The 27,068-nt window shown below is 44.8% G+C and overlaps 1 protein-coding gene across 6 annotated transcripts in view; it reads right to left on the bottom strand.

The window, feature by feature from the left end:
* Nucleotides 1-27,068, bottom strand: part of LOC138261641 (zinc finger protein 585A-like) — a 311,686-nt gene that overhangs the window by 201,242 nt on the left and 83,376 nt on the right. For 4 of the 6 annotated variants that reach the window (XM_069210789.1, XM_069210786.1, XM_069210791.1 and 1 more), the window contains one exon: nt 20,672-20,731. The exons of the other annotated variants lie outside the window; for them this stretch is intronic. The gene's annotated coding sequence lies outside the window, so the exon portion shown is untranslated. The remainder of the gene's footprint in view (nt 1-20,671; nt 20,732-27,068) is intronic. 6 annotated transcript variants of the gene reach the window in all.

Here is a 27,068-nt window from a genome sequence, read left to right as displayed (position 1 = left end):
AGCAGGCAGCACCCGCAGAAGTGCCAGAAACAGGCACTACGAGGATGCGTGAAACGGTGCTCACCCGAAGTCGCACAAAGGAGTCCCACGTCGCCGGATAACAACTTAGGAGGTCGTGCAATGCAGGTTAGAGTGCCGTGGACCCAGGCTGGACTGTGCACAAAGGATTTCCGCCGGAAGTGCACGGAGGCCGGAGTAGCTACAAAAGTCGCGATTCCCAGCAATGCAGTCTGGCGTGGGGAGGCAAGGACTTACCTTCACCAAACTTGGACTGAAGAGTCACTGGACTGTGGGAGTCACTTGGACAGAGTTGCTGGATTCAAGGGACCTCGCTCGTCGTGCTGAGAGGAGACCCAGGGGACCGGTGATGCAGTTCTTTGGCGGTTGCAGGGGGACTATTCCGTCGACCCACGGGTGATTTCTTCGGAGCTTCTAGTGCAGAGAGGAGGCAGACTACCCCCACAGCATGCACCACCAGGAAAGCAGTCGAGAAGGCGGCTGGATCAGCGTTACAGAGTTGCAGTAGTCGTTTTTGCTACTATGTTGCAGTTTTGCAGGCTTCCAGCGCGGTCAGAAGTCGATTCCTTGGCAGAAGGTGAAGAGAGAGATGCAGAGGAACTCGGATGAGCTCTTGCATTTGTTATCTAAGGAATCCCAAGAGACAGAGACCCTAAATAGCCAGAAAAGAGGGTTTGGCTACCTAGGAGAGAGGATAGGCTAGCAACACCTGAAGGAGCCTATCAGGAGTCTCTGACGTCATCTGATGGCACTGGCCACTCAGAGCAGTCCAGTGTGCCAGCAGCACCTCGGTTTCCAAGATGGCAGAGGTCTGGAGCACACTGGAGGAGCTCTGGGCACCTCCCAGGGGAGGTACAGGTCAGGGGAGTGGTCACTCCCCTTTCCTTTGTCCAGTTTCGCGCCAGAGCAGGGCTAAGGGGTCCCTGAACCGGTGTAGACTGGCTTATGCAGAAATGGGCACCATGTGTGCCCATGAAAGCATTTCCAGAGGCTGGGGGAGGCTACTCCTCCCCTGCCTTCACACCATTTTCCAAAGGGAGAGGGTGTAACACCCTCTCTCAGAGGAAGTCCTTTGTTCTGCCATCCTGGGCCAAGCCTGGCTGGACCCCAGGAGGGCAGAAACCTGTCTGAGGGGTTGGCAGCAGCAGCAGCTGCAGTGAAACCCCAGGAAAGGCAGTTTGGCAGTACCAGGGTCTGTGCTACAGACCACTGGGATCATGGGATTGTGCCAACTATGCCAGGATGGCATAGAGGGGGCAATTCCATGATCATAGACATGTTACATGCCCATATTCGGAGTTACCATTGTGAAGCTACATATAGGTAGTGACCTATATGTAGTGCACGCATGTAATGGTGTCCCGCACTCACAAAGTCCGGGGAATTGGCCCTGAACAATGTGGGGGCACCTTGGCTAGTGCCAGGGTGCCCTCACACTAAGTAACTTTGCACCTAACCTTTACCAGGTAAAGGTTAGACATATAGGTGACTTATAAGTTACTTAAGTGCAGTGTAAAATGGCTGTGAAATAACGTGGACGTTATTTCACTCAGGCTGCAGTGGCAGGCCTGTGTAAGAATTGTCAGAGCTCCCTATGGGTGGCAAAAGAAATGCTGCAGCCCATAGGGATCTCCTGGAACCCCAATACCCTGGGTACCTCAGTACCATATACTAGGGAATTATAAGGGTGTTCCAGTAAGCCAATGTAAATTGGTAAAATTGGTCACTAGCCTGCTAGTGACAATTTGAAAGAAATGAGAGAGCATAACCACTGAGGTTCTGATTAGCAGAGCCTCAGTGAGACAGTTAGTCACTACACAGGTAACACATTCAGGCACACTTATGAACACTGGGGCCCTGGCTGGCAGGGTCCCAGTGACACATACAACTAAAACAACATATATACAGTGAAAAGTGGGGGTAACATGCCAGGCAAGATGGTACTTTCCTACAGTTTCCTTCTGCCGCTTTTGACACGCTCGCTTCCCCGACATTACAGAGTTTTATTCTACTCCGATATTTTATTTTCCGCTTACCTTTCTTTCCTACCGACTGACGACTGCCGTCCACAGCTTCCGGCTCCCTCAGGCAACGCCCATAGGTGGGGCTTTGGCTGTTCTCAGCTCTGACATTATTATTTTTTTAACCCCTTGCTAACCAGGTCTTTTACCTTTTTAATATGGAGACAGATAGTTCACCTTTGCAACATGATGCCGCTGAGGATATCAGGCAGGAGCTCACTGCCTTTATTAAATCCTCTGTCCAACAAGCGGTAACCTCTTCCATTAAAATTTATTCTAGAAACCTGGAATCATCATTTTCCTACATGATTTCTAGGTCTATGTCAGCCCAGGCTGCGGGGGAATGCAGTCAAAGCCTTTCTCCCAATAAAAATCCCCCAAAATTAAGAAAATTGTTGCAAAAGAAAAGTGAGGTTTCCGCACACGTGACAGAGGACGCGGTTCCTCTCAAGGCTCCCACCGAGGGGCATAAAAATTTGGACAACGGGAAACCAAGTTTAAAACATAAAACTAAATAAAAAAATATTATTTCCCCTTTGATTATTTCATCCATCCCTGATACGGATGACAACATTCCTGATTTGGACTCTGATTCCAATATTTCTGACAAAGAAGACAATAGTTCTTTTTCTCCCCCTCCTCTAAAGAAACCCAGGTTATCCTCCCTGGACGTTTCGAAACCTATTCCCCTTCTAGCCCCTGAAGGTTTCCCGGTGTCTAACCCTTCCCACATCCTTCATCCCAACTCTACTGAGTGGGTCCCTGCTGACCATGTAGCTCAATATGTTTCCGCCAAAATTAACTGTCCCTTGGACACACAAACCAGGGCTAAATTAAAGTCTGAATGTTCTCGCCCCTCTCCCTCCCATAAAATCTCTATTACCCCCTCTATCGACCAACCTCTTCTGACATTTTTTTTTACAGAACTGGGCAAGGATCCACTCAAAGGAGTGGATAAGGCGTGGTCTTCTTGTCAAGACAAATTGCTTGACGTTCTTGGTCCTCTCACTCGCATTTTCGACCTCGCCGAGGTGGCCAGAATTGATGGTTCCTTCATCGACCCAGAAGAACTTACCCTATGGGTCCAGCGCACATTTTGTCTTCTGAGGAATACTAATTCTGTGCTCACTCATGAGAGACGAAAGGGTTTACTTTTGAAACTTGATCCTAAGTTGGTCAACTGGGCTACTGTTCAGCCTAACACACAAAAAATAAATGGTTTACTTTTTGGGGAATCTTTTATTAAAGACTTAAGCAAATATGTGGCAACTTTCACATCGTTGGACAAGGCTCAGCAATCGTTGAAAAATATGTTTTCCCAACGTGTTTTTGCAAGGGCTGGCAGAGGAAGGAACCGCTTTGCCAGCCGTTCATATCACAACCAAGGTTCCAGAGGATTCCACAACATGTCCTACCAAGAGTATAGGCCGCAAATCTATCCTCAGAGAGGCAGAGCCTTCTGCTCCCGAGGCTTCAGAAATTCAAGATCCTCTTCTCAACCATGTAAGTCTTCTTTTTCGTTCCATACCTATAGGACGGTGTCTGTTTTTTCCTGTCAAAATGGTCGGAAATCACTGCAGACCCTTGGATTCTAAACACTGTCCAAGGTTACTCCATAGAACTCTATTTAATTCCTGTTCAAACATAGCAACCCCCTCTCCCACAGACATGCTACTCCTTATTTCTTCAGAAGTACCACCCTTCTTGCTAAGACAGGCCATCGCTCCTACCCATCCCGATCCGTCAGGTTTTACCAGCTCCATTTTCTTGGTTCAGAAGAAAAACAAAGAGATGCGCCCTGTAATAAATCTCAAGGGTTTCAATCACTTTGTGGTCTATCATAATTTCAAAATGGAAACCATACTCCATCTCAGAGATACACTCCTCCAACAAGATTGGGTGGTTCGTTTGGATCTTCAAGATGCATATTTAGTTGTCCCAATTTACCCTCATTTCAGAAAGTTTCTCCAATTTCAGTGGTCAAACCAGTATTTTCATTTTACCTCTCTACCCTTCGGTCTATCATCGGCTCCATGGTGTTTCACCAAACTTATGAAACCGGTAGTAGCCTTTCTCAGGGCTCAAGGGGTAAGACTCAACGTTTATCATCTTGACAACATTCTAATAATGAGCCAATCTCCAGAGTCTCTCTTGTCTCATCTATCCCTCACATGTTCCCTTCTGTCACATCTAGGGTTCATCATCAACAGGGACAAATCCATTCTCATCCCATCTCAAACTATAGAATTCTTAGGTTTCCAAATAAACTCAATCCCAGCCACTCTTCTGCTTCCTTCTGCAAAAATCAAGTCCATAAAGTCAGAAATTTGCAGATTCTACACAGTTCCCTAATTTCTCTCAGAACTTTGGCGCGAATAGTGGGTCTCCTTTCCTCTTCTATTCAAGCGATATTCCCAGGTCCCCTTCATTACAGAGCTCTTCAGAGATTAAAAATTTGTCACTTAAGGAAAGGCCTCTCATATTCAGACAACATCCCTTTAGACGTCGATTCACGCACAGAACTTCAATGGTGGATAGACCATTTAGACTCTTGGAACGGAAGGACCATCTTTGCATCAGCCCCAGATCTAGTATTAGAGTCAGATGCAAGCCGTTCCAGCTGGGAGGCCCGATGTGGACCAATCGCGACTGGAGGCACATGGTCGTTAGAGGAGTCCAAACTGCATATCAACTGTTTAGAGATGCTTGCCGGCTCCTTTGTAATCAGAAGCCTTGCAAAAAAACAAGGTTTGTTGTGCCATCCTTCTCAGAATGGACAACATTTCCGTAGTTAGTTATATAAATCATCTCGGGGGCACAAAATCGAAACCCTTGGCGGAATTAGCCAAGGGCTTTTGGGAATGAATTTTGCCTTTCAAACCACATTTTGGTTCATGCAGAGTACCTGCCAGGATCTCTCAATTCAGTTGCAGATTGGCATTCTCGCCACCTTCGCGACTCAAGCGATTGGAAACTTCACACTTTAATTTTTCAAGACATTCTGAACGAATGGGGCCCTCTAGTTATCGACCTTTTTGCTTCACGTCTCAAAACTCAGCTTCCTCAATTCTTCAGTTGGCGTCCAGATCCATTGGCCTTAGCATCAGATACCTTCTTACAGGACTGGTCACTCTCCCTCAATTACGCTTTTCCCCCTTTCCTCATGATCAGCAGAGTCCTCGCCCAACTCAGACGACAACAAGCTTCTTTAGTACTCATAACTCCCTTTTGGCAATCCCAAACCTGGTTCCCAACTCAATTAGAACTCTCAACAGACTTCCCTGTCCTGATTCCTTCCTTCCCGAATCTGTTGTTAGACCCTCTCTGTCGTCCTCATCCCCTCATTTTGGACAACTTACTAACCCTCTCTGCATGGAAAATCTCAGGCAGTCCCAATCTCTCCCTTGCATTTCGACAGAAGCTTCACAATTCATCTCACAATCTTAGGCCCCAGGCACAAAGAAAGCTTACAAATCAGCCTGGTCTATTTGGCACAGCTGGTGATTGGGAAAACACATTGATTCCTTTTCAGCGGATGTGATTTTTATCGCTAATTTTTTAGCTGCTGAAGCCAGCAAAGGTAAGGCTTTTCCGTACATTCAATTTATACAGATCAGCTATTTCTTCCAATCATTCTTTCATCAATGGGAAACCAGTTGGAGAACATCCTCTAATTTGCCGTTTACTAAAGGGAGTAAAATGTTCTAATCCTCCAATGCCTAAGTATAGTCAGCTATGGGATGATACATTGTCTGAAAATTCCTATTGTCATGGCCTGATAATATCATGCTTTCTCTAAAAAAATGTTATCTGCAAAATTGACAATGTTATTGTGCCTTGTTTCTAATAAACGTCTTTCTGATGTTAAAGCACTGGATATTTCTAACCGTCAATTTACACCATCTGGAGACCTGTTTACTGTGGTTCAAAGAACCAAAACTAATTTATCCTCCGTTTTTTATCCATATTTTCCTGATAACCCAAAACTATGTGTTGGACAATGTTTAAAAGTGTATGAGCTAAAGACTGCAGATTTAAGAACACCTTCTCGTTCCCAACTCCTAATTTCATTTAAGAAACCCCACAATACGGTTTAAGCCAATACTCTGGCTCGGTGGGTCAAACGGATTATGTCCTTGGCGGGGATAGACACTTCTATGTTCGGAGCTCACTCTTCTAGAGGAGCTATGTCTTCCAAAGCTTTCTGGGCAGGCTCCCTTTTAGAGGATATTCTTAAATCTGCAGACTGGTCTAATGACAATGTATTTAAAGTTTTTTATTGCAAACCTGTTGATAATGTTTCATTGAATATAATTAATATGCTTTAAACTCGCATAATAGGAGCCTCCGGTCTTGACATAAAATGTAGATTTTCCTAGTCCCAAGACGGAAGGCCTAATTTTATTAAAGACACGGAGGAGAGAATTATCCCTCCACTTTCTTAACTTTGTTTGTTTTTTCCCTCCCTTTTAGCGCCATCAGCCAACATTCAACCTTCCACTTAAGACATCGTCTTCGTCATGGATTTCCACTCTTCAAACTTCTATGGTACCGTTCAAAGCTGGCTTTCCCGCTGAAGTTACTTGCCAGAATCCTTCTTGGCTTTCTGGGATTTTGAACTTTTGTTCTGATTTGTTATCTTTTCTCATGGCAACTCTTATTTTATTTGCTATTTTTCCCTTGTTTAATTCTAACTGACTTCTCTCGCAAGAAAAGAGGGCTGTTTGCAGTCAAGTGATGTCATAATACCCTTGTATGCATTGTGATTGGTGTATATCGTTCTGACTATGTTTTTATTCCCATTGGCTCTTGTTCTCGTGCCTTTTGGGAATTGTAGTACTTCTTGACTGCTACTGTTTGATTAAAGTAAGAAAAGAAACTCATAATACTTGCCTCCGTGTCTTTAATAAAATTAAGACTTTGCGTCATGGGACTAGGAAAATCTACACTATGGTACGTACTCCTCGCACACCCGAGGCTACAAAGTAACTTCTTAAAGTTTTGCACAGGCCTTTAGACATCTTTTCATATCGGCCTATGGGCAGGAAGCACAATCATTCTTAGTCTTCCAATCCAAAGTAACACTTGCCTTATGCAGCCACCATCTTCATTATGCATAGGAGGCCGGTTAAAAGTTCAAGAGCGGCCACAGCCACACCAACTTATTATGTAGCTGGCATATTATGATGACTTAGCGTACACACAGGAGAAAACTACTCTAATGAACCTGTCTCACTGTTTACTGCCCTTGCATGTGAAGGTTCTCAGATGATGCAGTCAAACACCACTCACTATACTTTAGCTACTTGCGTGTCTGCCTAATTCTTCTGCAAACTCACCACAAAGTGGAGAAAGCGATGTAATACCTGAAAATGCAATCCTATTGTAGTAATAAAAATGCAGAACAAAGCAAAATAAACAGTACCAATTGTCAAGGGTGCAACGGAAGGAGTTGAGAAAAGTTTACAAGACAACGTAAAAAGGCTGTCTTTAGGGTGACAACACAACAAGGCCACATTAAACCTCTATGGCACAATGCATGCATTAGGAAGGGTAATTATGCAAGGATAGGATAATATGTAGCAAGTGCAGTAAACAATCCTGCCTCAATTCTGAATAATTAAGGATGTTCCCCAAGTATCTTTACACAAGTTTTTGTATCTTATCACAATAGTACTTTCATCAACATTTTGGGTACTCCTCACAGGGCAGGCTATCCAATGAGGAGGCTACAACCAAAGAGTCACCCCCACTTTAAAACATGGGGTCAGCACTCTGCGCTATTTTACAGAGATGCTAACAATCTGTGTGCGTATCCACGGCTATCCTCAGAGCGAGAGGAACACTTGGTTTACCCACAAAACACTATCCTTTGAAATGTCATCCATACAGTAGCCCTGCCCAAGAAGAGTTGCACTTTTAACACCTCTACGACTTGCTGCTCAGTCTGGCGCTAGGATCCCTTTCAGCCTGCTGCATTCTCCTGGCACCTGAAAATCTTTAACTGAACAGAAAAGATCCAAGGCATGGTAATCTGAAATCCACCAGAGCCGGTGTGTACTTTCTATGACTGTCCATTCAACTCCTGTCCTTCTCTTCGCAACCGGGATGTGGCCAATCCACACACAAATGGTCCATTGAACGTTTTGTTATTCCCCTCCATTGTCTGTCAATGTAAAAGTGATCCAAGAAGCTCCAGAGCACTGAAAAGTGAACACACTTTCCTGGTAGGTTGTCTAGTCTGTAAATACCCATTATTATTACTTTTCAGCAGGGTTTTGGGATGATAGTTCTGTTTTAATCTTGTTCTCACTGTTCGTAACTTTTTTATTTTAAATAACACTAACTTGAAACTGCAGCTTTTGATTACTGTGTTATACTGTACCTGGACCCAAAGTACCACCTCCTAAAGTAAGCCTTGACTTCTAGACCAAGTCATCATCGAAGAATCCAATCTACAAAAAGAGACCTTTTGCAATATAAAAGTGTCCTAGGATACCACTGCCAAATGGCAATTGTCACCAATTGTTCTGTCAAGTTGTCACTACCTGCCACAGGCCAGACAACTCGCAAAGCCTTTGAAAGGTCAATGTAGTACAGCTTACCCTTACTCTGGATTGATCTTTATTCTGGCAAAAGGCACATGTGGGAATAAACGTGCCTATAACGCTAATAAGTTATGCCCACACGAGAGCTATTGGCTTTGCCAATGTCTTTTAATCATGTTGTAAAGTTGCCTGGAGTGAAGTAGAGTAGGGTGGAGTGGGATGGAATGGTATGGCGTAGAGTGGCTTGGAAATATGTAGTGTGGAGTGGCACAGAGAAGGATGAAGGGGCACAAAGTGGAGTGGCATTGAGTACAGTGGCGTGGAGTGGCATAGAGTGGAGTGGCATACAGTAGAGTGGCAGAGAGCAGAGTGGACTGGTGCAATGTAGAGTCGTCTAGAGTGCAGTGGTGTAGGGTGGACTGACAGAGCAGAGTGGCACAGGACAGAGTGAGGTGGACTAGAGTGTCAGAGTGAGGTGTGTGGAGTGGCATGATGTAGATTGGTGTTGAATGGCAAAGAGTAGGGTGGCCTGGAGTTGAGTGTGAGTGGTGTCGAGTAGATGGCATAGAGCAGAGTGGCATAAAGTACAGTGGCAGAGTAGAGTGGCACTGAGTAGAGTGGAGTGAGGTAGAGTTGCAAAGAGTGTACTGTGTGAAGTGGAGTGGCACACAGAGGCTTAAAGTAAAGGGAGTGGTGTTGCACAGAGTATAGTTGACTGGCGTGCAGTGCAGTGGCATGAGTGTAGTGGCATAGAATGGTGCATAGTACAGTAGAGTGCATTGGTGTAGATGGCAGTGGTGTGAACAGAGTGGCGTAGAGTGCACAGGGGTAGAATGCAGAGGAGTAGAATGGTGCAAAGTAGAATAGAATGGCATAGAGTAAAGTAAAGTGTAGATTAGTGCAGAGTCTTTTAGTCATGTTGTACAATAGCATAGAGTGGAGTGGACTGGCATAGAGTGTTTTGGAGTGGTATACAGTGGGGTGGTGTACAGGGGAGCAGAGTGGACTGGCGTAGAGTGGTGTAGAGTGCAGTGGTGTAGGGTGGTTTGGCACAAAGCAGTTTAGAGTGGCATAAAGCAGAGTGTCGTAGACAAGCATGGAGTGGCGTAGAGCACCTTTGTGTGGAGTGAGGTAGAGTTGTGTAGAGTGTACTGTGTGGAGAGGCATAGAGTGGCATAGAAATGTATGGCTTAGGAGGCATGGAGTAGAGTAGAGTGGAGTGGACTGCATAGAGTTTTGCACAATAGAGGTGTAGTAGCGTAGAGTAGAATGGGACAGTGTTGTAGAGTGCAGTGGCATAGAGTGGTGCAGGGTAGAGTGGCATATAGTGCACTGTAGTAGAGTGCATTGTAGCAGAATGGTGCAGCGTATAGTAGAGTGGCATAGAGCGCTGAGTATAGAGGAGCGCAGAGTGCAGTGGCATTGTTTGCAGTGGTGCAGAGTAAAGTGGCGCAGTGTAGAGTGGTGCAGAATACAGTGGCGTAGATTAGAAAGGTGTGGCGTACACTGAAGTTGGGTAAAGTGGTGTAGAATGGTGTTGAAGAGTGCAGTGGCATAATGTGCAGTGGCACTGAGTGATGCAGAGTAGAGTGGCATTGTATGCAGTAATAGAGATTAGAGTGCAGGCCACAGTGGTGTAGAGTGGCTGGTGCAGAGTACAGTATAGTGCCATAAACTACAGTTAAGTAGATTGGTGCGGAGTAAAGTGGCTTAGAGTGCATTGGTGTAGAGTGGTGAAGAGTAAAGCATAGTGGCAGAGTGCAGCGATGTACAGTAGTGCAGTGGCATAGAGTAATACAGAGTAGAATGCAATGGAGTAGAGTACAGTGTTGCAGAGCACAGGGTAGGGGGTGGAAGGGAAAAGAAGCAACATGGAATGAAAATGGGTGGGAAGGAAGAGAAGCTACATGGACACGATATGGGAGACAGACTGAAAACGCAAGCACTCATATGAAGTGCTCTAACACAAAGAAAAAAGTAGCTCCAAAAACTGAAGCAGCAGAAGGACACAAGTACTTGGTCCATGCTTCAGGGGAACTCAAGAAGAGGATATGATGCTCACCTGCTCTGACAAACTGGGAGAAGCAAATGAGAGTGACGCTAAAGATAACAAATGGCAAGCTATGGGCAGGCTGTAAGCTCACTTTATATAACCAGCATGCGTCGCAGAGACTGCGCATGCACGGTCTATGCAAAACCAAATGGCACTTGCAATCAACTTTTCTCTTACGTAAGATAGTTTTCATGCCCCAAACTCATAGAAAACCTTTAACTGCCCAAACTATTGAACTGCTGCAGCTACGTCTTGGGATAAGAGGTCATTCAACTGTGCAATACATAAGTGAGACGTTTTACATCAAGTTGTGTTAGGAAGTTCAATGCAAAACAATGCACCACTTATGACTTTCCTGAGAGTTATGAGATAGGACCTCTGCTGTTCTTGACCCTAGTAATCGTATATATGGGATGGAAAAGGGCAGCAAAATGTGTGAACTCTGTGCTTCAAATATGTTCAATTCGTCAGAACACAAAGTGTGGAATTATGTGCAGCCAAAATAAATACTTTTGTTCTACTGCCATCGCCCCAGTTTAGGCCCAACAAGTGGTCGGGATACTATCCACTGCTTTCAACATCCAACTCAACTTTACTACCACTAACCTTGAGGTAATTATACTGTGCTTTTCTAAACACTCCTTGAGGTCCTAGTACTGCCACTCTCCATACTACAGAGGTGAAAATTGTGCCAATCTCACGTTTAGATAATCAGAGTACAAGTCACACAGATCATGGCAGAACCTCCAGAAAGCGAACCACGGACTTTTACAGCTTACACACACCCCTTATCAATCAGATCAAGAAGTCTATAGCACTGTATGATTGATTCGCATTCTATTAGTAAAAAATAAAGAGTTTGCTTTCTGCTAATACAAACGCATTATCATACACAGGTCTGAAAGCGGTGCTAACCTGCAAAGGATGTCGAGGCAAAGTGTACTTTTTTCACTGCTAAAATCAACATTTTAAGTGCGATGCTCACTACATAAATACATTACTGGAATCGTTTTTCCATACACAAACAAATAAAACGATATCCATGACGGTCAGTAAAAACACTGCATCAGTGAACGATGTATCTCCCCTTACAATCGTGATGCAAGTTTCCTCTGAAGTACAAAAGAGCTAGGTCATAAAGAAGATAAGCGACTTCTAGAGGGATGCCCTTTGAACTCTATTCCAGGAGGAGCTTAAGGAAACAGATCACTACTGACAACTGTTTAGGCGGGTTCTTTTAGAAAGAGATTTAGAATAGACATGTCGGGGACTGACCAGACTCAAAAGAGTAGAAAGAAACATGCACCCTGAAGCAACTTGTCTGTTCATAGTGAGTGACAAAGACTGTTCACTTTCCATAATATGCGTGGACCTCGCATTCTTTGACACCTCAAGAAAAAAAAACCTTTTCCATCAAACTCCACTTTACTTCTGCAACCCAAACAAACTCTGCCTGTCTTCTCCCATCCATCACAGCCTCATCAGTTATGCCCTGCCAACATTCCTCCCAAATAAACCCTTACCCATCAATGTCGTAACCTTGTTCGTCACTTTACATCCATGACACGCCTTTTCTAACACAGCCATAACTTTCTTCAATAAACCACACATTATCTTAATCTTTTCTATCCTCTCTTGGCCTAAGCCTACTTCCTTTAATCTTAATTTACCACCCCTCCTCATCAAGCAATTCACTTCAAACATCCCACCGCCTCCTCATCAACTCCATCTATTTCCAGGGGGCGTGACCAGGGTCGCAAAGATAGCTGACATGTTCTGCGAGTGCTGCGCACCATTTGGCCTTTCTTAATCATTAATCCTTTCTTAATCATTAATCCTATGGGGGTCGACTCTCACCACTTGAGGACCCTCCTGTGATAACGTCTGCGGCGGCGGAATTCACCCAAGATGAGACCTGACCGTGGTGAGAGAGACAGCTGCACACCCCGGGCCCGCCCGCAGCACAGATCTGAAGCTACTGGACCTCAAGCTACTGGACTTCCCCGATCATCACTGTTAACCCGCGGACTACACGCACCGGCGCTGCCTTGTCCAGATTGAGCCTGGTGTCCTCTGACGCGGGCCATGACGTACGTGTGTGTGGCTGTGGTGCGGCCCTTGGACTTGATGAGACCTGCACCACATGGGGGCTGCATGGAACAATGAACGGTGAGTCCAACTAGGCCATACGGAATGTCAAAAACTGTTGTTGCCTTTCTTGACGCCAGCTGCCCACCCCTTGCTAACCTGCACCTTTATCTGCATGGTCTCCCATGACAGCCAGTACCGACTGCAACTGAATTGCACACTGGACTTAAACTTGGACATTGCCACTGACCTTCTTGGAAAGGACAGTGCTGAGCCCCCCTACACGAGCGACTACAGAGGCAACACCTCCAGGCAGTGTCCTTCTTTCCAAAGCCACAAGGACCAAGGCCTTTCAATTCCTTACTGACTCTCACTAATACCCTACCCATCCCTACACTGTTGGGACGGAGGGCATCGTCAGCTTGGATATTCGACAGGGAGGGTGGCTGACAGTGACACGTGCTACCAGAATCTACTGTTGTGTGGCTCTTAGCCATGCAACCATCCCCCCGCTGGGGAAAGCTGATTTAACTCTACAGAATCATTGATAAACCAGAACGACACTGCTGGGCCTGGGTTTGAACACCTAATTCAAGAGTAGGACACTCGCGCCTACTGCCTCCAGCATGCATCATACCAGAGTTCTTCCAGCAGTGTCTTCTTTTATCGCACAGCACAAAGCGAGGAACCGCAGTGTCCACCACTCATCACGTGCTCCAGTTGCTGCCTCATAAGTACACAGACAATATCAATTAAAGGCCAAAGCACCCGGAGTGATAATCGCTCTTAATTGCACCTCTCCACTATGACTACACTTCTTCCCAGATGGGGCCACTGGACTTGTAGACGTGTTGGGAGCCCACTCCTTATTTCCCATCTAACCTGGTCTGCCCGAAGACTGCCACATAGGCTACGAAGCCACTATGTTCAGGATCCCCATCCATAGTTCCAAAAACTACCCACCCGGACCCATCAGTGGCTCCCATACTTCCTCCACAGGACAAACTGGAACAAGTACTAGCAGTGATCGAAATTTCCCGTTGATCAATGAAAACCGCATTGGGATCTCTAATCAATGCACTGAGCTTTCTCAGGGATGAAAACCAGAAAGAAGCTAGTCGAGAGAGTGACCACAGGAGAAAAGACCTAAGCAGTGATCCAACCCCGCACCGAAGACGATCAGAAAGTCATCAGCGGACTTCAGGAGAGGGTCCATATGCTGTAGGAATGGGCAGATTATGCGAAGGGTCGCTCCTGGAGAAACAATTTGCAGATTCTTGGCCTCTCGGAGTGGGCACAGGTAAAATACCCCCTTGCAGATCAACACCTGGATTCACTCCTTTATTCTCTCATGTGAACTTACTACATTCTTCTCCCTGGAGCGGGCGAAACGTGTCCCAGGGAGGCCTCCCCATGCCCAATGCTAGCCAAACTCCTCCACTATTGAAATCGGATTGTCATTGTTCGAGTGGCCCGCTTGCAAGGTCCTCTTAAACTGGAAGACAAACGAATCATGATTTTTACAGACTATACCCTGGTGGTCCAGTGGAAACGCAATACCTTCCTAGAGGCCAAGAGACTACTCAGACAGGAGGGAGTTTAATATTCATTGCTCTACCCAGTCAGGTTCAGGATCAACCATGCTGGTCAAATCAGATTCTTTACTGATGCGGATATGTCAATTGAGGAGTATACTGATGGAATTAAATATGAATGATGAGTTTGATTACTTTTATGAGGGATGTTGCCGATTTGCTCATACATCATTTATAAGTGGCATACAAGAGAAGATGGTGGAATGAGAATTGAGAGTTATTCTCGATCTGCAAAGCCTTTATGAATGTGTCGGATGGACTGATATGGTAATGGACAATGTGGTCTTGTGAAGATGTAAATGCTGATTTATGGGTGAATAAATAGGCGCCGTAATGACAAAATGGGGCACCTATACATGGCATATGAATTGCTTATTTTAGAAACTTAAAAGAAAGTTAAAAAACAAAAATCGACTTTATAGTGTGTTTGAATTTTACTTTACAGTGCTTTTTTCCAATGTTGACTTGGTTATTATGGTGCTTTGAGGAAATAGACAGCTTGAGTAACTAAATAAACTGCTGGTGTGTTAATGACGAAATATTAATGAATAAAGGTATGTTCCCCAAATAAAATGGAATATATGTGAGATGTCATGGTGAAACTAGACACCGCTATGTGATCACCATGTTATTTTTGTTTGAAACCTATTATAATATTACATTTAGCAGGATTAATATGGTACGGTTTATAATTTGTATTTGTTTGGAACATTTGAATGGTTCACTACGTCTGTGTAACTTTTGCCCCTGCCCAACCAATAACGATTGTTAATTTCGATGAGACAAATATGGTGGTTTATAGAATTGGTGACTTCGTACTGTTCTAATATATTGAAGCACGAGCAATCAAGTGACTGGTTAGTAAATGAGAAAATGTTACAAAAAGGAAACGTTATGGTAAAACATGAGGCGGTCATGTGATCAACAGGTCACTCGTGTTTCAAACTTACAAAGCTGCCTGGCCAGTTTTGAACATAAATGTATTAATGTTGCATAATTATTATTAGACTGGCTCGATAGATCTAATAAGTCAAACATGCAAGAGCTATCTGGAGGTTTGATTGTACGTTGCATAGCCTTGGTGGTTATTATATCTTGGTTCCGTAATTTTGACTAGACAAATGTAGGGCTCAAAAGAAACTGGTTACTTGTGAGGTTTTAACATACAGATACGTAAGAGATCAGGTGTCAGGTTGCAGATTTGGAGTTGCTACAAAAAGGAGGTGGTTTTGTGATGACTTTTCTATATCTTTTGTTTGGGAACGGTGGCTTTGATGGAAACGACTTGAATAGACCGCAGATTATGTACATGGTGGGAGGTATGAGCGTTTTTGCGACTTATGTGGTTAAGATCATTGGACCAACGAGACTTTTTGTATATTCAGTCCGTCAAGTTTGAGGAATGTAAGAAAACTATTAGGTCAGAACGGCATTTCTAACAGATATGTAAAAAGATGCTTCATGCGCAATTGAATCCATTTCCAGGAAGAGTCTAAGATGTGCTCAACGATTTATTCAACATGTAGTACGGTTTACAGGTGTGTTTGCGTGGGGGTGTGGTTAGTGTGTTTATTTGATTTAACTGTTTTGTAGTACCCATAACATAGGTATACGTTAAAATACAACATTTGGGATGGGTTTTGTTATTATATTTTGCAATCTCATGACGAATAGGCATGTGAGCGCAATATTATGGCACATTTGATTTTGCTGTTTTGGAAATGCGCCACATGGGATGAGATACATTGTCCGCAAATGCCTTAGACGTGTTTGTGATCTGATTTCAAATGTGACATGGTTGAGGAGCATGCCTATGCCGTGGTATGATCCCTTTTTGCAAATTTGACTTCATTGTTTTGTAGTACCTGTGATGGGTCAGTGAGATGTTTTTACAGATTGGATTCCTTGATAGTTGATCTTTGGATTTTGGTATAAATTACATTTGCAATAAGAAATATGGGGTTATGAGATTTAATCAACATTTGAATAATGGTATTCTATTATATCATATATGGGTGGTTGTATAAAATCATTCTAATACGTGATTTTGTTTACGTTGTAGGATGCACACTTTAAATGGATAATCCTCCTTTGATGTTTGATCTCATAAATATTTGGAGACACCTTGGAGGTATTTGCACTGGAAGTAAACCGAGATATGAGACTACTGAGGACATACATTTGGGAGGTATAATTTCCCAAATGTTGTGGATAACAATTTATGTCTATTTCAGTGTGCAATAATGATGTATGAGAGTTAGGTATGGTTGCCCAAACCTTTTAAATAATGTTGATGATAAATATTCATGTGTATTAAGACCATGGGATATATATTATCCAAATAACTATGTGGATTATTATTATGAATTTGTGCATATGACTTATTGGTAAAACTAAACATTTGGGGTCTCAGAAGGGTTTATTTTGTGAGTCAAAAGCAGACATCATGCTCTATGGTATCTGACATTGACAGCTGTTGGTATAATTGTATAACTGAATGATGTAATGTAAATCAGAAGTGTATTCAAATTATATGACAATATGGTTTTTCGTTTTGTCGTCACTGGTCTCACCTTAGGTTTGATAACAGAATGGAACATTTATTGATGTTTGCAAAAGGTGTTATTTAAATTGTTGGGTTTTACAATGGTTCTTTTAAATATATAATTTTTTGTAGCCCTGAAGAAGTCCTTGAATGGGACGAAACACGTTGGTTACTTATTGGAGGAGTTTGTGGATCATGAATAAAGGACTTTTCTTTAAAAATTGAAACTCTGCTGAGGACTTTCTATAAATATAGGAACATATAATGGAATGATTTTGGATACACATGAATGTTAAATATGGAGGACTTTCTCATTAGTTTATATAATCTGGATGCCTAAATGTAACCAGTTGTTTGATGTGATTGGTGCTTGGGTTTTTGTTTTATTGTGTGTCAGGGCAGGTGCCTGAATCAAGGGGTGAAAAGAACCAACCCCTTTTCCAGTGCGTCTACACAAAGTATGCATTTCCTACAGTGACGGGTGCGGTGGGTCTATGCCCCAGTACTTTGAGAATCATTTGTGGGGTCCTGAGAGTTCTTCTATAAAGAAAAGGGCTTTACAATTTACTATTTTTAATCTTACAAATTACCCAAAAAGCAATCATTATAGCTGTAGGAAGTTGGCTCTGCATGCACTATTTCAAAGTAAGGAATATTATGCACAGAGTCCAAGGGTTCCCCTTAGAGGTAAGATAGGGGCAAAAAGAGATAATTCTAATGCTCTATTTTGTGGTAGTGTGGTCAAGCAGTAGGCTTATCAAAGGAGTAGTGTTAAGCATTTGTTGTACACACCCAAGCAATAAATGAGGAACACACACTAAGAGACAATTCCAGGCCAACAGGTTTTTGTATAGAAAAATATATTTTCTTAGTTTATTTTAAGAACCACAGGTTCAAGATTTACAAGTAATACTTCAAATGAAAGGTATTTCAGGTAGGTACTTTAGGAACTTTGAATTAGCAAAATAGCATATACAGTTTTCACATAAATGACATATAGCTATTTTAAAACTATACAGTGCAATTTTCAACAGTTCCTGGGGGAGGTAAGTAAACCACCTACGGGGTTCAAGTTTAGGTCCATGGTAGCCCACAGTTGGGGGTTCAGAGCAACCACAAAGTTACCACACCAGCAGCTCATGGCCGGTCAGGTGCAGAGGTCAAAGTGGTGCCCAAAACACATAGGCTTCAATGGAGAAGGGGGTGCCCCGGTTCCAGTCTGCCAGCAGGTAAGTACCCGCGTCTTCGGAGGGCAGACCAGGGGGGTTTTGTAGGGCACCAGGGGGGGGGGGGGGGGGGGGGGGGGGACACAAGTCCACACAGAAAGTACACCCTCAGCGGCACGGGGGCAGCCGGGTGCAGTGTGCAAACAAGTGTTGGGTTCTCAATAGAAATCAATGGGAGACCAAGGGGTCTCTTCAGCGATGCAGGCAGGCAAGGGGGGTGCTCCTCGGGGTAGCCACCACCTGGGCAAGGGAGAGGGCCACCTGGGGGTCGCTCCTGCACTGGAGGTCGGATCCTTCAGGTCCTGGGGGCTGCGGATGCAGTGCCTTTACCAGGTGTCGTGTCTTTGAAGCAGGCAGTCGTGGTCAGGGGGAGCCTCGGGATTCCCTCTGCAGGCGTCGCTGTGGGGGTTCAGGGGGGTCAACTCTGGCTACTCACGGTGTCGCAGTCGCCGGGGAGTCCTCCCTGAAGTGGTTGTTCTCCACAAGTCGAGCCGGGGGCGTCGGGTGCAGAGTGCCAAGTCTCACGCTTCCGGCGGGACACGCGAGTTGTTTTAAAGTTGCTTCTTAGTTGCAAAGTTGCAGTCTTTGGTGAACAGAGCCGCTGTCCTCGGGAGTTCTTGGTCCTTCTAGATGCAGGGCAGTCCTGAGGCTTCAGAGGTCGCTGGTCCCTGTGGAAAGTGTCACTGGAGCAGTGTCTTTAGAAGTGGGGAGACAGGCCGGTAGAGCTGGGGCCAAAGCAGTTGGTGTCTCCGTCTTCTCTGCAGGGTTTTTCAGCTCAGCAGTCCTCTTCTTCTTAGGTTGCAGGAATCTGAGTTCCTAGGTTCTGGGGAGCCCCTAAATACAGAATTTAGGGGTGTGTTTAGGTCTGGGGGGTTAGTAGCCAATGGCTACTAGCCCTGAGGGTGGCTACACCCTCTTTGTGCCTCCTCCCTGAGGGGAGGGGGGCACATTCCATTCCCTATTGGGGGAATCCTCCATCTGCAAGATGGAGGATTTCTAAAAGTCAGAGTCACCTCAGCTCAGGATGCCTTAGGGGCTGTCCTGACTGGCCAGTGACTCCACCTTGTTTTTCTCATTATCTCCTCCGTCCTTGCCCCCAAAAGTGGGGCTGTGGCCGGAGGGGGCGGGCAACTCCACTAGCTGGAATGCCCTGGGGTGCTGTAACAAAGGGGGTGAGCATTTGAGGCTCACCGCCAGGTGTTACAGTTCCTGCAGGGGGAGGAGAGAAGCACCTCCACCCAGTACAGGCGTTGTTACTAGCCACAGAGTGACAAAGGCACTCTCCCCATGTTGCCAGCAACATGTCTGGTGTGTGGCAGGCTGCTAAAACCAGTCAGCCTACACAGGTAATCGGTTAAGGTTTCAGGGGGCATCTCTAAGGTGCCCTCTGGGGTGTATGTTACAATAAAATGTACACTGGCATCAGTGTGCATTTATTGTGCTGAGAAGTTTGATACCAAACTTCACAGTTTTCAGTGTAGCCATTATGGTGCTGTGGAGTTCGTGCATGACAGACTCCCAGACCATATACTCTTATGGCTACCCTGCACTTACAATGTCTAAGGTTTTGCTTAGACACTGTAGGGGCATAGTGCTCATGCACTTATGCCCTCACCTATGGTATAGTGCACCCTGCTGTAAGGCCTGCTAGAGGGGTGACTCATCTATACCTGTAGGCAGTGTGAGGTTGGCATGGCACCCTGAGGGGAGTGCCATGTCGACTTAGTCTTTTTATCCCCACTAGCACACACAAGCTTGGTACCCGGGGTACCAGTTACAAGGGACTTACCTGGATGCCAGGGTGTGCCAATTGTGGAACCAAAAGTACAGGTTAGGGAAAGAACACTGGTGCTGGGGCCTGGTTAGCAGACCTCAGCACACTTTCAAATCAAAACTTAGCATCAGCAAAGGCAAAAAGTCAGGGGGTAACCATGCCAAGGAGGCATTTCCTTACAATAGCCATTTAGGGTGATGCTGCTAATGGTTGCAAAATACTGGCTACATTCTCTAGTTTCCATGAAACCACAAGCATTCACAGTAGTATGCATCTGGATAGCACAGTGGGTAGTGCTTAGGTAGGTGCACTACAGTCACTATCAGTGGTTGTGAGCCAAGGGAGGTGCAGGTAAAGTACATCAAACACTGACAATAGAAAGTCATACAGGTGTATGGTATCCTTCTAGCACAAAAAGAGCTCAGCTGAAACACTACCAGTAAGTTATTAACCACCCGAAAACAGTGGCTATGTTGTCAAAAATAGCAGACCTTGACAAAAGTTGTTTTTTTTTGTTGTCAATAGTTCAGAAAAGGGCAAATGCCTTATTTAAGGAAGAAACCTGTACAATAGTACTTTTTACTTCACTTCGCCCTTCAGAACTAAACACTATTCTGAAATGCCCACTGCTTTTAATCTACCAATACTGCTATCAGGCTATTTCCTAACTTAATAGCTACTTTGAAGATAATACTATACATAGTCTGAATTTAATGTAGCCCATAAGATGTCTTTCTTTTTTTATTGTAATTAGCAGACCTGTGAACAAGAACCTGTAGATTATGTTCTAATGCAGTACGTACCAGACGTGGAGGCCGCTTAATAAGTAGATGCAGTAGTAGTTCTGCTCACTGTTGAGATGCCTGTCGGGCATAGGAAAAAAATTATAATCCACCTGGTATGAGGACACACCGAAAAAACATAAATCATTTTTAAAGGTGCACTTTGAGAATGTCATTCTTAGCCTTCAAATTAATACAAAATACAGACTTACCATGTCAACTGGTGCAGTCTCTGAAGGTAAAAGTCCATGTTATGATACTGTAGTCTAAAAGAAGCAACTAAGGGCACATAACTTCTCACGGACAATGGTGGCTGCAATAAATAACATGGCACAGAACATGTGGCAGTGTGTAATGTTTCTTACGAAAGTAGCTGTGCATCCTACAATCCGGAATCTTAGTCTGCATCGTGTTTCTACATCCACATTTACCTCTATAACACAAAAACAAGAGTAGGAAAAAATCCTACAATTGCCCTTTGTGAGGCAGCAAAAGTTGTTTCGAGAATCAAGGGCTTTGATCTAACTATGAGGGAGAAGTAGGCTTCAATTTCTAGCACTGTGGAATCGCGTGCTAGTGGTTCCAATGGTGAAGGTAGCTGGAATTTCTGTAGTGTGTCAACGTGACTGATTGACTGCTATCCCACTACAAGTAAGTGGGGATGTTCTACAGAAATGAGGCTAAATATATACATGTGCAATGATGTGCCATTCTTCTTTTTTATCATTTTTGTGTTAAAACATCCTGCAGTGGGGGAGGTATCTGCCCGTGATTTGAGCTTATTGCTGTTTGGCCCCTAACAGTTTTCTGACTAATGGAGGAGCAAAGTCCAATCCTGACCCAAAGACTGGAGCAGGAGTGGCTTGACTCTTGTCCATCCAAATTTTGAGAAGATTGCTCATTTGACAGTAACACATGGATGGAAGGCTGGTGCTTGCATTGTACCTGCGCCAGCAGTGGCACTCCTGCTCTATCACATAGATTTAAACCTTGGTAATCAGTTCACTTTGCCTTTGGATCTTGATCATCACAGCTCCTGTGCATCCTCAATGGGGTGTGATGTGGAGTTGGTGTGCAGAGCCTGACATGTTTATTTAAAGGGCACATAATAGGCCCCGCTGACCCACCGTCTCAAGGCAAAGTCAATCAGCAAACACAGATAGAAGAATTCATTAAATGTTTTTGACCAAATCACTCTTACTCTTCCCCGAAAATGGTATGACATCTAACATTTGCTACCAATGCATGTATAAGGTAATTAACTCTATTAGTGTAGCAGAGATGTTTTAAGGCATGGGCAAAGTGGGCCAAGGCTTGGGACCCAGTCTTTAAGGAGGCCTGCTAATAAAGCCAGCTCTGTTCTGCAGGGAGCCTTGGTCTGATGGCCTTGAATAATTCTTAAACATATTTTTTAAATAACGTTTTCCTTTCATGTATTTTTAATTTGAGTGATGTCTGAGAGTCTACAAAAAACATTAAAGTTTATATTTTTCAACATCATCCAGCATCCATCAATAGTTTCTTTTAGATCAAAACAGTACCTCACATGTGAAAAATGGGCAGGGGTTACCAATAATATTAGTGGGCTGCTGTTGTACTATAATATTGAAAAAACACTTCACTGTCATTGGGACCTAGATGTAACCATATTTAGAATTTGGGCCAATGCATCTGTGAAGTGTCAATGACCTGGCCAAAGAGTGCATGAAAGAGCTGAAATAGGATCACAAATTCAAAGTTGTTCTGAACAGGGGCCCCCAAATTACTTTTGGCCCGGGACCCCTGAAATCCTTAAGATGTCCCTGTAGTGTGAGTGTTGCCCAATGGCCGACATCTGCACTACCTCTCCAGTGTATCTGTTGGTCACTGGCCGACACAGTGGAGGCACATAAAGGCCCCTCTGGTGCAGAGCACCAGAGGGATTACTTTATTATTTTTAACCTCAGGCTCTTAAGGAACAGCTTCCAGAGCAGCCAGAGTGATTTTTCTTTTGCTAATGTAATGACAAATGCAGGGCACGCTGATGTCATTACACCAAAGTGAAAGTAAAACAAGCCAAATGGCTTGTTTTACTTCCACTGCATCAGTGATCGGGGCATATCTCACCCCCCAGAGCACTGTTTGAGGTGAGAGAGGTATCAAGGAAAAGGAAAGTGTCTCCCCTTTCCAACGCTATCTCTGCCCAGTTGATCCCTGCTTGGGGTATGCCATAGGAGACCAATCCTCAAGCAGGGATTCACTCACTAGACTTCATGGCCCCTAGGCAAGGGCTGGTGCCCCCCTTCCCCAGCTCAGTTTGTATGCCCCTGGGGAGCAGATGAGGGCAATTAAAATACCCAAACTCTGCCCCACCCTGCATGGTGAAAAAAGCCCATTACACCAGGGTTGACTTTTTTAAAATAATTATAGGGGTGAGGGCTGGCCATTATGGGCCTGGCCATGCCCCCATCCAAAAATATATATATATTGTGACTGTCTTTCTGACCTTCCCAGGTGGGGGATATGGGGCGATTACCCCCATATGCCTCCCTGTGGGTGTAGAAAGCCCATTAGACACCAGGGATAAAAAAAAAGAAGAAAAAAATACGGGCTGCCCATCATGGATGATTGACATGACTTCACTCCAATAAGACACACAGGCCCTCATTAGGACCTTGGCGGGCACCTGTAGCCGCCCACCAAGATCTGACCGCCATGCGGCCGCACCCCGCCGCGGTCATTAGGAAATCCCCGCTGGGCCGGCGGGCAGAAACCTGGTTTCCACCCGCCGGCCCAGCGGGGATCTCGGCTGCAACATAGGAGACTGCGGTGTTGCGGCCGTGCAACGGGTGCAGTTGCACCCGTCGCACTTTTCACTGTCTGCATAGCAGACAGTGAAAAGCCACATGGGGCCCTGTCAGGGGGCCCGGCACTGCCCATGCCACTGGCATGGACAGTGCAGGGGCCCCGCAACTCGCCGTACTGCCAGCCTTTTCCTGGCAGTTTAAACCGCCAGGAAAAGGCTGGCAGTAGGGGGACTCGTAATCCCCTGGGCAGCGCTGCCCTGGAGGATTACTACCGCCGGGGCCATTGTGGCAGGAAACCGCCGGCCCCGGCGGTGCTACCGCGTCGTAATGACCATGAGAAGCACCGCCAGCGTGTTGGCGGTGCTTCTGTCATTTCAGCCCTGGCGGTCCGGTACCCGCATCTGGGTAATTACCAAAATCTGCTCTCTGGGGAGGGAAGGTGGGAGGTAAAAAAAAAAAAAAAAAACACAGGGTCAAGTTTTAAAATAAATATAGGGGTGGGGCTGCCCACCAGGGGGATGGCCATGCCCCCACCCAACAAGAAACCAGATGGTCTGTCTGCCCCCCTCAGGGCAATTACCCCAGTTTGCCTCCTCCCACCCCAAGGGCAGAAAGCCCACTAGACACCAGGGACTACATTTATGCAGGGTTTTTTCTGACTGGGGGGGGGAAGGGGGAGGGAGGGAGGGGTAGAAAGTCCCCCTGTTACCAGGGGTTTTGATTTTGTGGCAAAAGAAAGTGGTGCATGTTTTGCACTTTGGCACTGGCCACACCCCCTACCCCACTGACCTTGGATTGATTTGTTCCTGTTGCAGGCACTAGTTTCAGCCACACAAGTGCCACAGCCTTTTCATCAACACAAGCGGAATAGCACTGGATGGTAGGATTTTGGTGGATTCCTGCAGATGCCAGAAGTTTCATCACAAAAATATAAGGAAAATATGCGATTTCAGGGATAGAGGTCGGCAGGGCACTGTGGGTAAGAAAACCTAATGGGATCCACACAAGGCACGCCATCCCCGAAATACCCTGATTGTATAATTGTCAAAAAATGACTGTGGTTCATAAGTTTGCATGGGTGGCACCACAGCACAGGCCCAAATACTGCATCTACCTAGATTGCTTATATCTTAATGTAGTGTTTTGGTGCCTTTCTGTTAAGTGGTCTCGTGGCATACGCTCACAAGTGGGACACCGTTCTCATCAGGGGACAAGTGGAAACTCCAAGTGGTAAGAAATATGTGGCTCCCCGCAAATTCCAGAAATTTCCATCATAGAAATGTGATGAAAATGTGTGTTTTTAATTTAAGTTTGACATTTGCAAGGGCTTCTGGGTAAAATTACCTAATGCAAGCCACGCAAGTCATCCCACTCTGGATTCCTAGGTGTCTACTTTTCAAGAATGTGCAGGTTGGCTAGGTTTCCTTATGTGCCAGCCCAAAATACCTCTGGCCTGTGCCAAAATACACAGCCACCTACTTTGCAAAAGAAAATGGTCCGTTTGGAGTGGAAAAATCGGTTGTAGCCATGTTGCGTTTAGGGCGGTTTCGTATCGTGGGCACTAGGCCTACCCACACAAGCGAGGTACCATTTTTATCAGGAGACTTGGGAGAATGCTGGGTGGAAGGAAGTTGGTGGCTCCCTGCAGATTCCTGAGCTTTTCATCACAGGTGTGTGAGGAAAAGCAGTCCTCTGCACCAGGGCTCATATGCGGAGGACGGCTCTGAGCTGTCCCACCTAGCACACAAGGCAAGAAATCCCTTTGGTGCAGCACCAGAGGGATTTCCCCTAACTGAAAATAGCCTCGGGAGCTGAGGAAAAGGCCATTTAATTTTTGTCACTGAAATGACGATCGACTCGCATTGCACACTGATGTCATTTCAAAGAAAATGAAGGTGAAATGAGCTGATTGGCACATTTCACTTTCACTGTACCAGTGCTCTTTTAGCTCCCCGAGCACTGATGCAGACAGGAGAGGTATCAGTGGAAAGGGGAGAATATCCTCTTTCCAAAGGTACGTTTCCCTTGTGGATCCCTGCTTGGGATCGCCACAGAAAGGCGACCTCCACTCAAGCAGGAATCCAGCACTAGACACCAGGGAGGAGGGAGCGGCCCTCCCTTGGGCAAGGGCTTTTGCTCCCACTTTGCAAAAAAAAAAAAAAAGGTCAGTTTTCAATGGAAAAATCTGATGTAGCCATGTTGTGTTTTTGGGCCATTCCCTGTTGCACGTAACAGGCCTACACACTCAAGCAAGGTGACATTTTTTAGGGGGAAAGCTGGTTGAAAGGTAGTTTGTGGCTCCCCAAAGACTCCAGAACTTTCTATCACAGAAATGTGAGGAAAATATGTTTTTTAGTCAAAGTTTCAGATATGCAAGGGATTGTAGATAAAAAAATTAAAAAAACAACTGGTGAGAGCCACACAAGTCACCCCACCCTGGATTTCCCCAGGTGCCTAGCTTCCAACAATGTGCAAGTTTGCTAGGTTTCCTTTGGTGCCAGTTGAGCTAAGGCCAAAATCCACAGCTACCCACTTTGCAAAAACAGAAACAAAAAGGAAAAAAAGTCAGTTTTGAGTGGAAAAATGTGATGCACAATTTGTGTTCTGTCCAGTTTCCTGTCATGGGCACTAGGCCAACCCACATAAGTGATGCACCATTTTTTATTCAGCAGACATGTGAGAGAACAGAATAATAGATAATTTGTGATTACTAATTGGATTTTGCTGAATTTGTTCCTTCCAAACGTAAGCCAGTGTGTAAGAAAAAAAACATTTTGAAAAATAGCCTTTAAATCATTTGCTAGTAAGGGTACCCACAAATTCAGAGATGCACAGATAACCAATGTTCCTGAACTCCATATCCACTGCCCATTTCAGACTACAAAGGTTTCCTTGATACCCATTTTTTAATTTCTACTCTACATATTTGACGATATGAATTGGTCTATTCTCGGTACACAATGAAAAACCATTATATGGTGCAGCTCAGTTGATGGTTCTGGGTACCTTGGGTTCTTGGAGAACCTACAAACCCTATTGACCTCTCCAACCAGAAGGGTCTAGCAGTGGTAATGGTATATTGCTTTGTATAGATCAGCACATAGTGCCAAAAGGTTACACAGGAAAACGGTGTCATATATGGTCATTGTTTCCTACTCTATCAATATTTCATTATTTCAACAGTTAGTTTCTTTGAGAAAACATTAAAGGATCTACAAATATGCCCCCTTGCTGAATTCAGAATTTGTCTACTTTTCGGAAATCCATAGCTTTTCTGGGTCACCCATGATTTTACACTGGTTTCCTCCACAAACTGAAAGTAGGCTAAAAGTTAAAAATGAATAAATAAATAAATAAAATAGGAAAAATGGGCTACCTCTGTGAAAAATGTCAAAACCGTGGTAAATAAAAAAAATAGGGTTTTAATTCAGCTCCGCAGTTCCTGAAAGCTGAGAGATGGCGACTTCAGCACAGCAAACCGTTCGCTAATGCAACTTTGTGAGGGGAAAAAAGGACACTTTAATCCAAAGCACTTTTTACCTATTTTTCCCAAAAAAGCTCAAAATTATAGCTGTATTTTGCCTAATTTCTCCACAAATCCACAAATGCTGGGTACCTTTAGAATCCCAAGG

This window comes from Pleurodeles waltl, chromosome 10, assembly GCF_031143425.1.
Source record: "Pleurodeles waltl isolate 20211129_DDA chromosome 10, aPleWal1.hap1.20221129, whole genome shotgun sequence".
In the NCBI taxonomy this organism is placed as follows: Eukaryota; Metazoa; Chordata; class Amphibia; order Caudata; family Salamandridae; genus Pleurodeles; species Pleurodeles waltl.
The sequence above is the reverse complement of the archived record's forward strand: the minus strand, read 5'-3'. Positions and strand labels throughout refer to the sequence as shown.